Source organism: Harpia harpyja, chromosome 7, assembly GCF_026419915.1.
Source record: "Harpia harpyja isolate bHarHar1 chromosome 7, bHarHar1 primary haplotype, whole genome shotgun sequence".
NCBI lineage: Eukaryota > Metazoa > Chordata > Aves > Accipitriformes > Accipitridae > Harpia > Harpia harpyja.
Genome location: NC_068946.1, coordinates 38,662,130 through 38,674,854, shown reverse-complemented (window position 1 = coordinate 38,674,854; position 12,725 = coordinate 38,662,130). Strand labels below are relative to the sequence as shown.

The window sequence follows — 12,725 nt, the reverse complement described above, 5'->3', positions numbered from 1 at the left end:
GGTACGGAAAAAAACCCACAAAAAAACCCAACAAACCAACAGTAAAAAAAACTTAGCTATCTCTTCCCCCCCTACTGACAAACACAGAAAGGTTAAAAACTTTGTTCTGGAGGGTGACAAGTGCAAGTCAGATTTATAAAAGCTGATCAGCAACGGTGGTAAAAATTTTCTGTATTTTTAAAATGGAAAATTGATATGTAAACAATTTCAACTAAAACCAAAACATCCCTCAGGAAAGTTTCAATTTTCTTTTTCTCATTGCCTGTTCCTCAACATCTCAATAACTGGGCAGCCCAGGTACCAATCTGCTACACAGTCCAAAGGCAAACACCCAGTGAGCTAAGAGCAATTAAGCTTGGGAAACAGGCGGACAGCAATCCCAGCTATAGGAACAATTGCTGTTTCTGAAGTGCTCTGCAAAGTCTATCAGTATTAGGGTTTTTGATCAAATTTACGGTAGAATTTGTCGCTGCTGGTGAAAACTTGCAGTTTTCCTTGGAAGTCAAATCCCAGTTTCAATTTAAAAAAAGCAACTCCCTTGGCCTGCATCAGCAGCGGAATCTGAAATAGAACACAAGTTTCCCAAGTTCCTTATCACAACCTCCTCTGTTTGCTTGTGAAATACATTTGATACAGTGCTGTAAGTATACAAGAGAGAAACAATGCAACGTGTTTGTTTTCACATGAGAATGTAACTTACTACATTAACAGATATACCTAAGCACTGTGTGCTAAGAGGTTCTTTAGCATTGTACAAGAACCCCAAATGAACTGAAAATTATGAGAAATGTTATCAGCATAAGAAAGTGGAATTTGGGGAAGATTGAAGTTTTGCCAGTTCACCTACTAAATATAACTTCAACAGAGCAAGTATCATTTCAAAAAGACATTATTTCAAAAGACGACTAACTCAATTTCTACAGTAGCTGTATTAGTCTTAAAAGTTCTTCAAGAAGCCTAATAAATAAAGTTAAGCTTAGTTAGTTAAGAGTACTCAAATAACTGTTCACTTGCAAGGTGATAGTTATTCAAGGATGAAGCCTATTTACAAAGTATTTTGCCCCTAAAGAACATTTAAATGCATGTTTCAGTGTAGTTACCACTCTTTGTGACCAGTGTCGGGCACCTTCTGTTTATTCAAAAAGTTATTGTATGGCTTCGAATAGTTGCAAGGGGGTAGACCTGGGACACTAGCCACCAGGTGTTGGCTTCCTTATTGTATCTGAAATTGTGAGTGTCTACACTGATATAAAATAGAACTCTCTATCTATAGCTTAAAAATGTACAAGCATCAATGAAAATCAGTGCATACCTAAATATACCATGACGGAAGCTGTAATAAAGCAATAGAAATTGTGCCTAATAGTTGGAGCAGATGCTTCCTTATTAGTGCCACTTATTTTCCAAATACGTCATTCCATTTAGAAAGCTCTCTAGTCCATAAGTCAAAACTTCTCAAATGTTCTCCAGAATTTTTCTGAGTGCAGAGTAAACGTACATGTTATAAATGAGAGTGGCAAACTGTTCAGGGATACTGCTCTTCAAGATCCACTAAACTCTTGTGTCCCAAGTTGCTTGCACCCAGCATTACACTTGACAGCCAGCATTCTCCATATCCTATCAGCTTCCCTAAGCTTAAAGTGAAGAGCTACATAACCCTTTGTGGGAAAAAAAATCCCTGAAGGATAATCTTGTCCCTGCTACTGTTTCAGTTCTTGAAAGTGTAGAAAGTGGTGGTGGTGAAAAACTGTGGCACTGGGTATCTATGTAAACCAAGTAACCGCAACCCTCAGCCAGTTTGGCCAGGGAAGGGGGTCAGGTGCTGGCTATGGACTGCGCTGGCCCACCGATGCTGACGCACACCAGCCCATAAATAGGTGTCTGCATGTCTGTTCTTTACAGCCACTTCATGGACCATCTTCCCATGTGCAAGACCACTAGTGATTTAATTCACTGTCCTAGATAGCATGGCTCCTGCAAAGAACCAGCTATCATGGAAGACTGCCAAGAATTTTCAGCAGTGTGAGTCTAGGAATGATTCAGAGAACCAGCATAACAATAGCAGCCATCACCAGGATTTCTCTTACAATTTTCCCTGTGAATACTCCTCCCACATGCTAGCTCTCCAGTCCTGCCATGAAGCACAGAAGTGCAGTTCACCCCACCTGAGCCTGGGCAGAGGGATACATCCCCTCCTTGCTCCCACCATGCAGTTTGATATCAGGGGAAATTACTTCTTGCAGTTCCTCGTAAGTGCTTCCTTCAAACGATGACCATCGTGAAAATCTACTTCCTTCCTCATGAATTCTGCAGTCCTAATACTGCTGTTAACACAAGCTCCTGTCTTCAACTGCTCATTTGTTGGGTGCAACTGCAATTGAGACCCACCAGAAATCAGTGAGCTATAAAACACATCAAAGTCATGGTGCAAACTAGTATGTATTGCCTGCTCACAAAAAGGAACATAGCAAGCAAAAGAAAACTTATATTCCAAAGATGTCTGTGATGTTAGGTCTTGCCTGAAGATCATCATTCCTCTCAAAGCTCACACACATCTAGTTATCTTAGGCACCCTGCTGAGGCTACTCTTCTGCTCCAAAGCCTTACTGCATGCTTGGTGAGACCTGATACCTAAGGCAGAGCACATCTCTCATGGCTGACAGAATCATTTCTACAATGATTGGTGATTGTTCATTCCCTCTCCTCTGAGGCAATTTTTTAAAATATGCTTTCTTTTAAATTAAGTGCTAATCTTGATAAATAACTGCTAATCTGGCTGGTGACAAGCAACTAGGTATTCCTTATTAAGCAGGTTATTTTTCTCCCAAATATAACATCAAATGAATGTTCAGCAGCAATAGTGAGTTCCTTTTTTTTTTTTTTTTTTTTGAGTGCTGTTAACACATTCACTCTTTAGTTTTAATTATTTTTGGAGATTGAAAGATGTTTTCAGCTTTGCATCTCTTTTCTATACAGCACTTGCACCAATGTCAACTAACACGTTAAGGAAGAGAGGGCTTGGGTAAGAGGCAGGTAAATAATTGCCAGGGGGCATTGGTTATGGGATTAAAAGGGGTATGTTCAGTAACAGTCTGCATACCAGTGTACAAGCTATCGTTATATTACAGAACACCAATACCAATGTGTATTTGGATAGGAGATAAAGAAGAAACTTGTTCAAAAGCCAAGTTAGGAAGATAAGCAGTACTGCTACTTAATAGCATAATGCTTACCATTGCCCATTACATACTCTCTGTGTAGAAATGAAAGGGTAATTCCCACCTACTCAGCTGCCCTAAGAAGATCTACTGCCAGGCAATGTGAATGTCAAAACACAGCACTGTACCTTTGTCTTAGATACTTTTGAAGTGGAAGACTTGAAGCCAAGCATCACCATATACTTTTTAAAAATCACATTGTTCAGCAACACAGTCAAACCCAGTACAAATAATCCCACTGACATTTATTACAAATAGCTAGGAATAGTTTTGACTTTGAAACGTCACTGAAGCCTAATTTTGGCGACCTCCATGATGTTGAAAGAAAAGGGTCCTTAGAAAACTAAGTACATGGATCAAACTGAACCACTGTTTATTTTTCTCCCTTTGTACATCTGCTAGTATAATGAACATACTTCCAAACGTGAGGGCGATAAGATGCCATCATGAGCATGACAAAGAATAGGGAATGAAGTAGCTTTAAGTCTCTGACACAAGTGCTATTTTGAGTGTTGAAAGAACTTATCTGTGTGTGCATTAGGGGAGGTACAATTAGAACAGGCAGTGAGAGGCTTGATAGGGGTTGTCTGGAATGAATTGTTGAAATCTTTGTCCCCAGCAGCTTAACGTAATATACCTCATACCACCAAGCTCACAGTGCTTCCCTTTGCTATACTTTCAAACTGTCTTCCAGCTTGTGCTGCGAAGGGTTTCTCTACCACCTGACATTGACTTGGACACTAACATGCCAGAAGGATCTCTGCTACCATGGAAAGTCCTTGCCTTTTAGAGCTGGTTAGGTCCTCCATCCTGAACTGTCCAGAACTTTGTGTTGAAGATGAACAGTGCTCTCTTTGCCTAAGTCCAGTCCAGCTGTAAAAACAGCATTCCTAAAGATCCTGCTGTTATCCCTTGCATTACTGTAGTGCTGTCAGAACTCCTCTGCTACGCAGAAACAATGCTGCATATCTTCTGTGTTTATTCTAGATTAATTTTTACATCTTAGCATCTTATCACTCCCCTTCATGGAATGCTCTTTATTTCTAAGAGCCAGAGTCATGTGGTAAAACCAAGCACAGATTTCATAACATCTAAGTGGCTCTGAGCACATGGACTCACTATAAGGTGGAATTGTGAAAGGAAAGAGAACCTGGCTGAACACAAAAATTTTGATAGGGAGCCAATATTCTCACCAGGTGACCCAAAGAAAAGAGAGAGCACAACAACCAGGCAGAACAGCAAGGAGGATGTGGCAGGTCAAAAACACTGTGGCGGGTTGACCCTGGCTGGACGCCAGGTGCCCACCAGAGCCGTTCTATCACTCCCCCTTCCTCAGCTGGACAGGGGAGAGAAAAATATAACAAAGGGCTCATGGGTCGAGATAAGGACAGGAGAGATCACTCACCAATTACCGTCACGGGCAAAACAGACTCAACTTGGGGAAAATTAACTCAATTTATTACCAATCAACCAGAGTAGGGTAATGAGAAATAAAACCAAATCTCAAAACACCTTCCCTCCACTCCTCCCTTCTTCCCGGGCACAACTTCACTCCCAGATTCTCTGCCTACCCCTCACAGCGGCGCAGGGGGACGGGGAATGAGGTTTACAGTCAGTTCATCACACGTTATCTCTGCCGCTTCATCCTCCTCGGGGGCAGGACTCATCACACTCGTTCCCTGCTCCAGCATGGGGTCCCTCCCACGGGAGACAGTCCTCCACAAACTTCTCCAACGTGGGTCCTTCCCATGGACTGCAGTTCTTCGCGAACTGCTCCAGCATGGGTCCCTTCCACGGCATGCAGTCCTTCAGGAGCACACTGCTCCAGTGTGGGTCCCCCACGGGGTCACAAGTCCTGCCAGAAAACCTGCTCCGTGGGCTCCTCTCTCCACAGATCCGCAGGTCCTGCCAGGAGCCTGCTCCAGCACGGGCTTCCCATGGGGTCACAGCCTCCTTCGGGATCCTACCTGCTCTGGTGTGGGGTCCTCCACGGGCTGCAGGTGGATATCTGCTCCACCGTGGACCTCCCTGGGCTGCAGGGGGACAGCCTGCCTCACCATGGTCTTCCCCACAGGCTGCAGGGGAATCTCTGCTCCGGCGCCTGGAGCACCTCCTCCGCCCCCTTCTTCACTGACCTTGGGGTCTGCAGGGTTGTTTCTCTTACATGTTCTCACTCCTCTCTCCGGCTGCCGTTTCCGTCCCAGCGACTTTTTTCCTTCTTAAAAATGTTATCACAGAGGCGTTACCACTATAGCTGATTGGCTCGGCCTTGGCCGGTGGCGGGTCCATCTTAGAGCCGGCTGGTATTGGCTCTGTTGGACACAGGGGAAGCTTCCAGCAGCTTCTCACAGAAGCCAACCCTGTAACCCCCCCCGCTACCAAAACCTTGCCACACAAAGCCAATACATTCCACCCCTCGCCTCTGTGCATCACATATTTAAGAATTATCGTTAACATCTACATTCATCACACAAAATCTTCACAGTTTAATAAAGAGAAAGCAAAGGTTGCGTGTGAAAGCAAAGAAAAACAAATGATGTTATTCTCTACTTCCCATCAGCAGGCGATGTCTAGCCACTTCCTGGGAAGCAAGGCTTCAGTACGCATAGTGGTTGCTCCGGAAGACAAAAATGCTCCCCTTCCATCTCCCTTTACTTAGCTTTTATATCTGAGCTGACGTCATATGGTATGGAATATCTGTTTGGTTAGTTTAGGTCAGCTGTCCTGGTTATGTCCCCTCCCAAGATCTTGCCCAGCCCCAGCCTGCCGTTGAGGGGGGCAAAAATGTTGGAGAGACAGCCTTGATGCTGTGCCAGCACTGCTCAGCAGTAGCCAAAACACTGGTGTGTTATCAACACCTTTCTAGCTACCAATGCAGAGCACAGCACTACGAGGGCTGCTATGGGGAGAATTAACTGCATCTCAGCCAGACCCAATACAGAGGGTCATGTGGGAGAGCAGATCAGTTCATCATAAAATACATTGCAGTTACTGAGTGGATCCACATGAAAATAAACCTTACTTTAGACTAGGGTAAATAACTAGAACAAAATGGATAAAGCAAATACTTCCAAAGCAATTCCTGTATATTAATTGTAACATTAAAAAGAACATGCAGGTGGGGATGCCTAGACTGTAAATCAGCTTTAAAAACAAACAAACAAACAAAACACAACAAAAAATAACTTTCTTATTCAAACATGCCCTTATTCAGTGCACAACATGGTCAGTGGGCACCTTGCATGTGCTCTAAATGCAGTAAATTCCTGCTTGAAAGGGTATAATGTTATCCTTCAGTATGACCCTAAACAAATGCACGTAACAAACACTGACTTCTACAGATCAGTGATGTGCAACTTTTCAGACAGCACCCTCATCTCCCCAAACACAGAGTATTCTATTTTGAACAGTACAACTCAAAACATTTATGTGAAACTAATGGTCTTAATAGCCAAACCCACACCACAGTCTATCTCACTTGTAGAGTATGTGGAAGCCCAACCCATTCATCTCAACTGAGACCTGAAGAGGAGAAACCTGAGCAGTCCATGGGAAGGCCTCATCTATGCAGCAGTTCTCAGCTCCTCTATACTACCTGGTGCAAAAGGAGCAAAGAAAATTCCCTGTAACTGAGGAAAAGAGTCAAGGGAGTTGTCAGCAGGGGCTGACTTGGTACAGCTGGCTCCCACTCCTCACTGCTCTTCCAGTGTTCAGGGCACTTCTAAGCCAACAGCACAACCAAGGGAACATGATCAGCCCCAGCAGTCTTTCCTCCTGGATCCAAAACCCAAGCTCAGAGCAGCCTCTGAGCAGTACAAAAGGTTTTATCTGATTCCCATACCTCCCTCTCTCTGCTACATCTTGGGAAAGTGGTGTACTGAACCTCAAGCTCTTGCTGCTCCCTTTTAAGCTTAGATAAACAGAAGGAGGTTTTGTTTCTCCATGTATCAAATTTTTCATTTCTCAATAAGGGGAATGTCAGAAAATAATTGTCAATACAATCCTGCTATTTAATTATGGGTAAATGTTCTCTTACAAAAACTTGATAAAGAAATCTATTCAATCCAGCAGAATACTGAGTTTGAAGAACAGAATCAAACCATATGGTTTCCATTTTTAAATTCTTCTTCACCACATCTATGCCCCAGTGTAGAAGGAGACATTGCTGAGAACATTTTGTCCATATTTTATTTTCCGTTGCTGGAAGACACACTGTTCTTTGAGAAACTCTTTGGAATCACTCAGTTGCTTTATGGCCCTCATGGACCTAAAGATTTGCTACTGGAACATAATGAGTACCTACCACCAAAAGCTGGACCAATCATTTTTAGTGCATAATTAAAAACTACATAAAAAGTTGCAGTTATATTTTTCTTATTTTTATTTGCACAGTTAATGGGTATGCATAATTTAGCTTAGTACAAGTTGTGTTTTGAAATTGTTATAGATTTGGCTAATTTGTTTGGTTCAGCAAAATCTCCTTTACTAGCTTCAGATACGCAAACACTAGGTTAATCAACTCAGTCAGATGTGCCCCGTTTCAGGTATTGGATCATATTTTTCACTGTGTGCAAAATAGGACTTCCTTGTTAACCTAAATTAAAGTTAGAGCACTGCTTTGATAACATGCTGTTAAATGGTTGTGTGGTTTTGACATAAAGCTGGTTCCTTTCTTATTAATTGTCCCTTTGACTCTCTGGTACTTCAGAGAGAAAGATTGTATTTTCAAGATACCCAAATATCCAAGTAGTTCTCCTTTTTTTTTTTTTTATTATTTTACTTGGGAGATAAATAATACCTCCAAATAAATTAGAATTTGTTATTATGGAAGCCAACTACTGTTTTGATTGTCTTTACAAAATGACTAAAATTACATTTTGTCTATTAATGTAAAGACTATTTTTGAGGAGTTAGGATCTGTGTACTAAAAAAAAAAAAACAAACCAAAAAAACCTCCAAAACAAACAGACAAAAAAAAAAAACCCAACCAAAAACCCCTAACCCCACAGATCTACAGATCTTTGGCTTTACTGACAATTCAATAGTCTTACATGCTGCTGTAAATTCTTCACAAGAGCAAGCAAGCTTTCTTCACAACCTCTCTACCTTAAATTCTTCATTTAAGTTTTCCATATTTGTGTTTTCAATAAGAATCAGTGGATAAAGCATATATCATCATCATTGCTGATGCAGTTACCAATATCAGCACAGTACAAACTAATATTACTTTGGTACAAATGACCTTTCTTTCAGAGTCGGTAGGTTACAACTCCAGATTTCACTGAGAAGTAATCAAAAGTAGCAAAACCAGATTCAAAATCAGATATACTATCAGCTCTTACAGCTTTCTGTCCTTAGAAGAGCAGATGCTTAGCATAGGAGACATATACAATTTGGTGAAGCATGAACAAATGCCTTCTTAGTTTCTTAGACAGTATTAATTTTAACAGATAAAAAGAAGTATTTTATGAATAGGTATTTGATTTATAGTTCACAGGCTCTACACAAATGTAACTACTCCTTATAGCTCAAAAGAACCAGGAATTCAAAACCGTAAGGAGTAGCGAAGTGACACACAGGAAGAAGATTTTGGAGAGTATCATTTTTCAGCTACCCATTCTGTTTTTCGTAAGAGTAGTTATTTCCTGGTTTAGCCGAAGATGAGCTGTGTGGATAGGGAAGAAATGTTTTTAAAATCAGGAAATGTTTGCTTCCTCTTGCTTTGTAGAGATGTGAATAATCTCTATCCATTTCTTAAAAGCTGACTGAAAATCAAGGGGGAAAAGTCCTGTTAGCATCCTACAGCTATTTTTATGACATTTTGCAAAGGGTTTTCAACTAGTATGTCCTTTTTGCACAACAAACTGTCCTAAAAGCATGACCAACTGTACAATGCCCTTTCATTTAGCACAACTCAGGAAAATTGCCTTTTTTTAGTATCTCTGGGTATTTTAAATGTTTAAGACATATTACAGCTCACACTAAAACAGCATTCCTAATGTGGCTTTCTAGTGTGTAGTAAATGAACAGATTTCCAACAATTGCCAGTAGAGGCGTTTTCTCTGTCAATCTTAACAAAAAAAGTAATGGCATGTTTATTTAGTTTTACTTTATACGGTTAAGAATGTTGCAATATGTGAAATACAGCAGTTATTCTTCAGTACTATGATGATACAATCATGGGGAAAAAAATAATTAAAAAAAAAAAAAAAATCCATGAAGCCTCCCCTCCAAGAGCTTTTGGAGTTGGAAGGGAAGGCTCTTGTATTCTTCCCTGGCAGGCATCAAGAAGAATTCAGTTGATGCCACTTTGAGAAAAACACAACAGCAGTAGAATTGAAATAATGAGATCTTAGAAATACAAAGTACATAATCTTTACATTAGGGTTTGTTTGGGGGCTTTGTTAATTTAAAAGAAAAAAAAGAAAGGCAAATTCTGAAGGATGAACCTATAACTTCTGTTCTAGGCTCTGACAAGTTTATCAGCATCTGTTGCCTCAGTTGCTCCACTGAGGATGTGAATACAAATATTTGACAGAACTATGATCAATAATCACCCATTCTTCAGGGTGAGATTTTTTTCAAAGCCCTGAATCTTGGCCTATCCTTGCTCAGCTGCAACATGGTTTTTACTACTAAACACACAGCATTTAATTTCCATTTAACCTTTCTTAGGCTAGCAAGATAATAATGCTCAACTTGATGGTAGCAAGAGACCAAAGCAACAGCTCCAGACACTGAAAAAGGAAAGAGCAACAGCAGCAAAAGTGGCAGAGCCAACCTCTTGCCCTGCACAGGAGATCATTTTTCATACTTCACAGATACCTAAAGATTCTCATCATCCTAATGATTCTTATGAAAGCCAGAATACTAACATGCTGGTCCTAAATTTGTTGATTACCTATCTGTTTTAACTGTAAAGACACAAGATGCCACATGCTGTGAAGAAAAATGGAATTTCAAGTGACAAACTGAGAAAAATGATCCCATTCAGTGTTTCTTGCAGCCACTGCCCCTGCCGTAACCCAACCTAACTTCTGACAAGCTGAGGTGATTTAGCATAATCTCTGAACCATCTGCTAGGCTATCAGTTCAGTAGCCTTGTTACTTTACAGTTTATAGGTTAAGCAGGATAAATAACCTATCAGAAACACAAGCGGATTTGCCTCTTTGACACACTTCGAAGTGCAAGTATTGTCTAAGTAACTGTAGCTTGCTTTCTCCTAAACTGAAGAAAATAAAAATCACAGTAATGCATTAACCAAAGTGTCTGTTCTTTTGGAAAAGGAAATAGTTTATCATCATCCTTACAGTTCATAAAATCAAAAGTTCAGCAGAGCTAAGTAACAACTTCACAACTTATTTTCACCTATACTTTTAGGAGATTTTTCTATTTACCGATTTGAAAACTCACATGTGAAGTATTTTAAAAGGTGTGAACTACGTCGAGTTACGTTATGTTTTCAAACATCTGTCTGCAGGGACACAAATGCTGGTTGACATTAAAAGTGTTGTTTCCTGCCAATATTCTAGTGAGTTTGACGACCAACATTAGTGAAAGACCACTCTGTGTTTTTCTTACAAATTATAAGGCACTGTTCTTTGAGAAAAATATTTTAGAGTTGGATGGAATATGAAGTGATGTGCGTAAGTTAGATTGAATGGTTTAGAAACTGATTTGCTACTATTCTACTTCTAATATAGTATATTGTAATTTATATGAAGTACTCTTACACTGAAAGCATTATAGAAACTTTTACCATAAGACACTGAACTGAGGATCATTCACATGAAAATTATTTGTGCAGTTATTCAGATAGTCACAAATAACAAATCTCAGAATTATCATAAATTATCATAAATCAACTAACATATATTAAGACGTTCACACAAGAAGTTACCAGTAAATGCTACAACATTAGAAAAAAAATCAAGACGTCTGCCTCTCAATTCCTGCCTCACAAAGCAGGCTGCACTTTCTAATCTGTATCATTCAGCATCCGGTTTAGCAAAGCAAACTGTGGAGAATCCTTATTTTACAAAAAGAGATAATTAATTTAAAAGATATTTGGAATTCTTGGCTAACCCACTTTTTAGTACTACAATCATTCTTACTCAATAAAACACAGGACAATCTACATTTTCTGCAGGAATTTGCCTGTGCACCTACTGACAAGGCTATTCAGGTATATGGGAAGGGGTTAGTTTCCCACAGCTACAAGATCGAAGAACAAAGCCATGCTATTTTAAGAAAGCAAATGGTCTTACCCTGTTGTTCTCTTACACTAACACTACAGAATGGACACAAATTATGCCTGGGTTAAGAGTAAAACACTGAAAAAATCTGCATTTTACACACAACCAAAAGCAAAAACTGAAACAATATTATTTGAAAATAAATTATTATAGTTTCTGTGGCTCCCAGAAAGAATACAAAAAAATATGAGAGCACAGAGTTTCACATAGCCATGAAAGATACAGTTTTTTGAAAATCATAATTAATTTGCAAGCAAAATAATGAAGTTCCAAACAGGTTCAAATTACAAGTCTGGAATATTATTTCTACAGTCTAGCAATTTCTTTTATCCTTTTTTTCATATTTAGAAATGATCACTAATCAAGACAATGATTTGGGAAGATGAGTAATTAAACCAGATGAATGCTAATATGTATTTATAAGCCAAGCTCATGGCAGGTCTGCAGACGTGCATGTATTGATTTACCACTGCTAGCTGTTTTAATCTGAAAGTAAGGCAGTATTTCTACACCCAACCATAAATCTTGGCAAATTTCAGCCTCACAAATTTTGCAGAGCCTACACTAACAGCTTGATAGAATAAAATGATGAAGACATAAGAGAGCAGTTCTTGTTATTCATAACTCCTTTCTCTTCCCTGTGCTAAACAGTACAGATCAGCTTGGGAGCATACATTAGTCTCTCAACCTGAAGACCTTTTATTTTTCAATTCCTCCTCATCCATCCAAGGAAGCCAAATTCAGTCATTGTCAGCATATGATGCATTGTCCTTTATTTTGGCTTTTCCTAATCATATTTCTTTTTCTTGTGGGAGGGAATTAAGGACAAGGCAAGGGGAAAATGAAAATTATTTACCAACACTTCCCAATACTTTTTTTCCCTTGTTTTAGTCAGAACAGTATAAATCAAAAGGTGTTATTCTGGCTACAGTCCTAGCTAGTGTGAGATTACCTCCTATCTGCATAGACAGACAGACACCTATTAATGCTACAAGCCTGTATACTTGCAGAAGATTCCTCTTTCATTTATTCTTGCCTATTAATTTCACTTCTAGTAAAGGTTGCTAACCAAGTCTTACACCCTCAGTTTAAATAAATGACACCCCGAGGAATATATAGGCAAAGTCTTGAAAACCGTGAGATTGGAGATTGCCAAAGTACAAGGGCACTTTCAGCCACATCCCATTTCCTAAGCCCTGACCCATCTGTCAACTCTGAACTACAAAAAGATGTCTCACATATTGTGTAAAT

The 12,725-nt window shown here is 39.7% G+C and overlaps 1 protein-coding gene across 5 annotated transcripts in view; it reads right to left on the bottom strand.

The window, feature by feature from the left end:
• The window catches only part of RBMS1 (RNA binding motif single stranded interacting protein 1), a 148,821-nt gene that overhangs the window by 39,872 nt on the left and 96,224 nt on the right, over window positions 1–12,725 (bottom strand). The window lies entirely within an intron of this gene.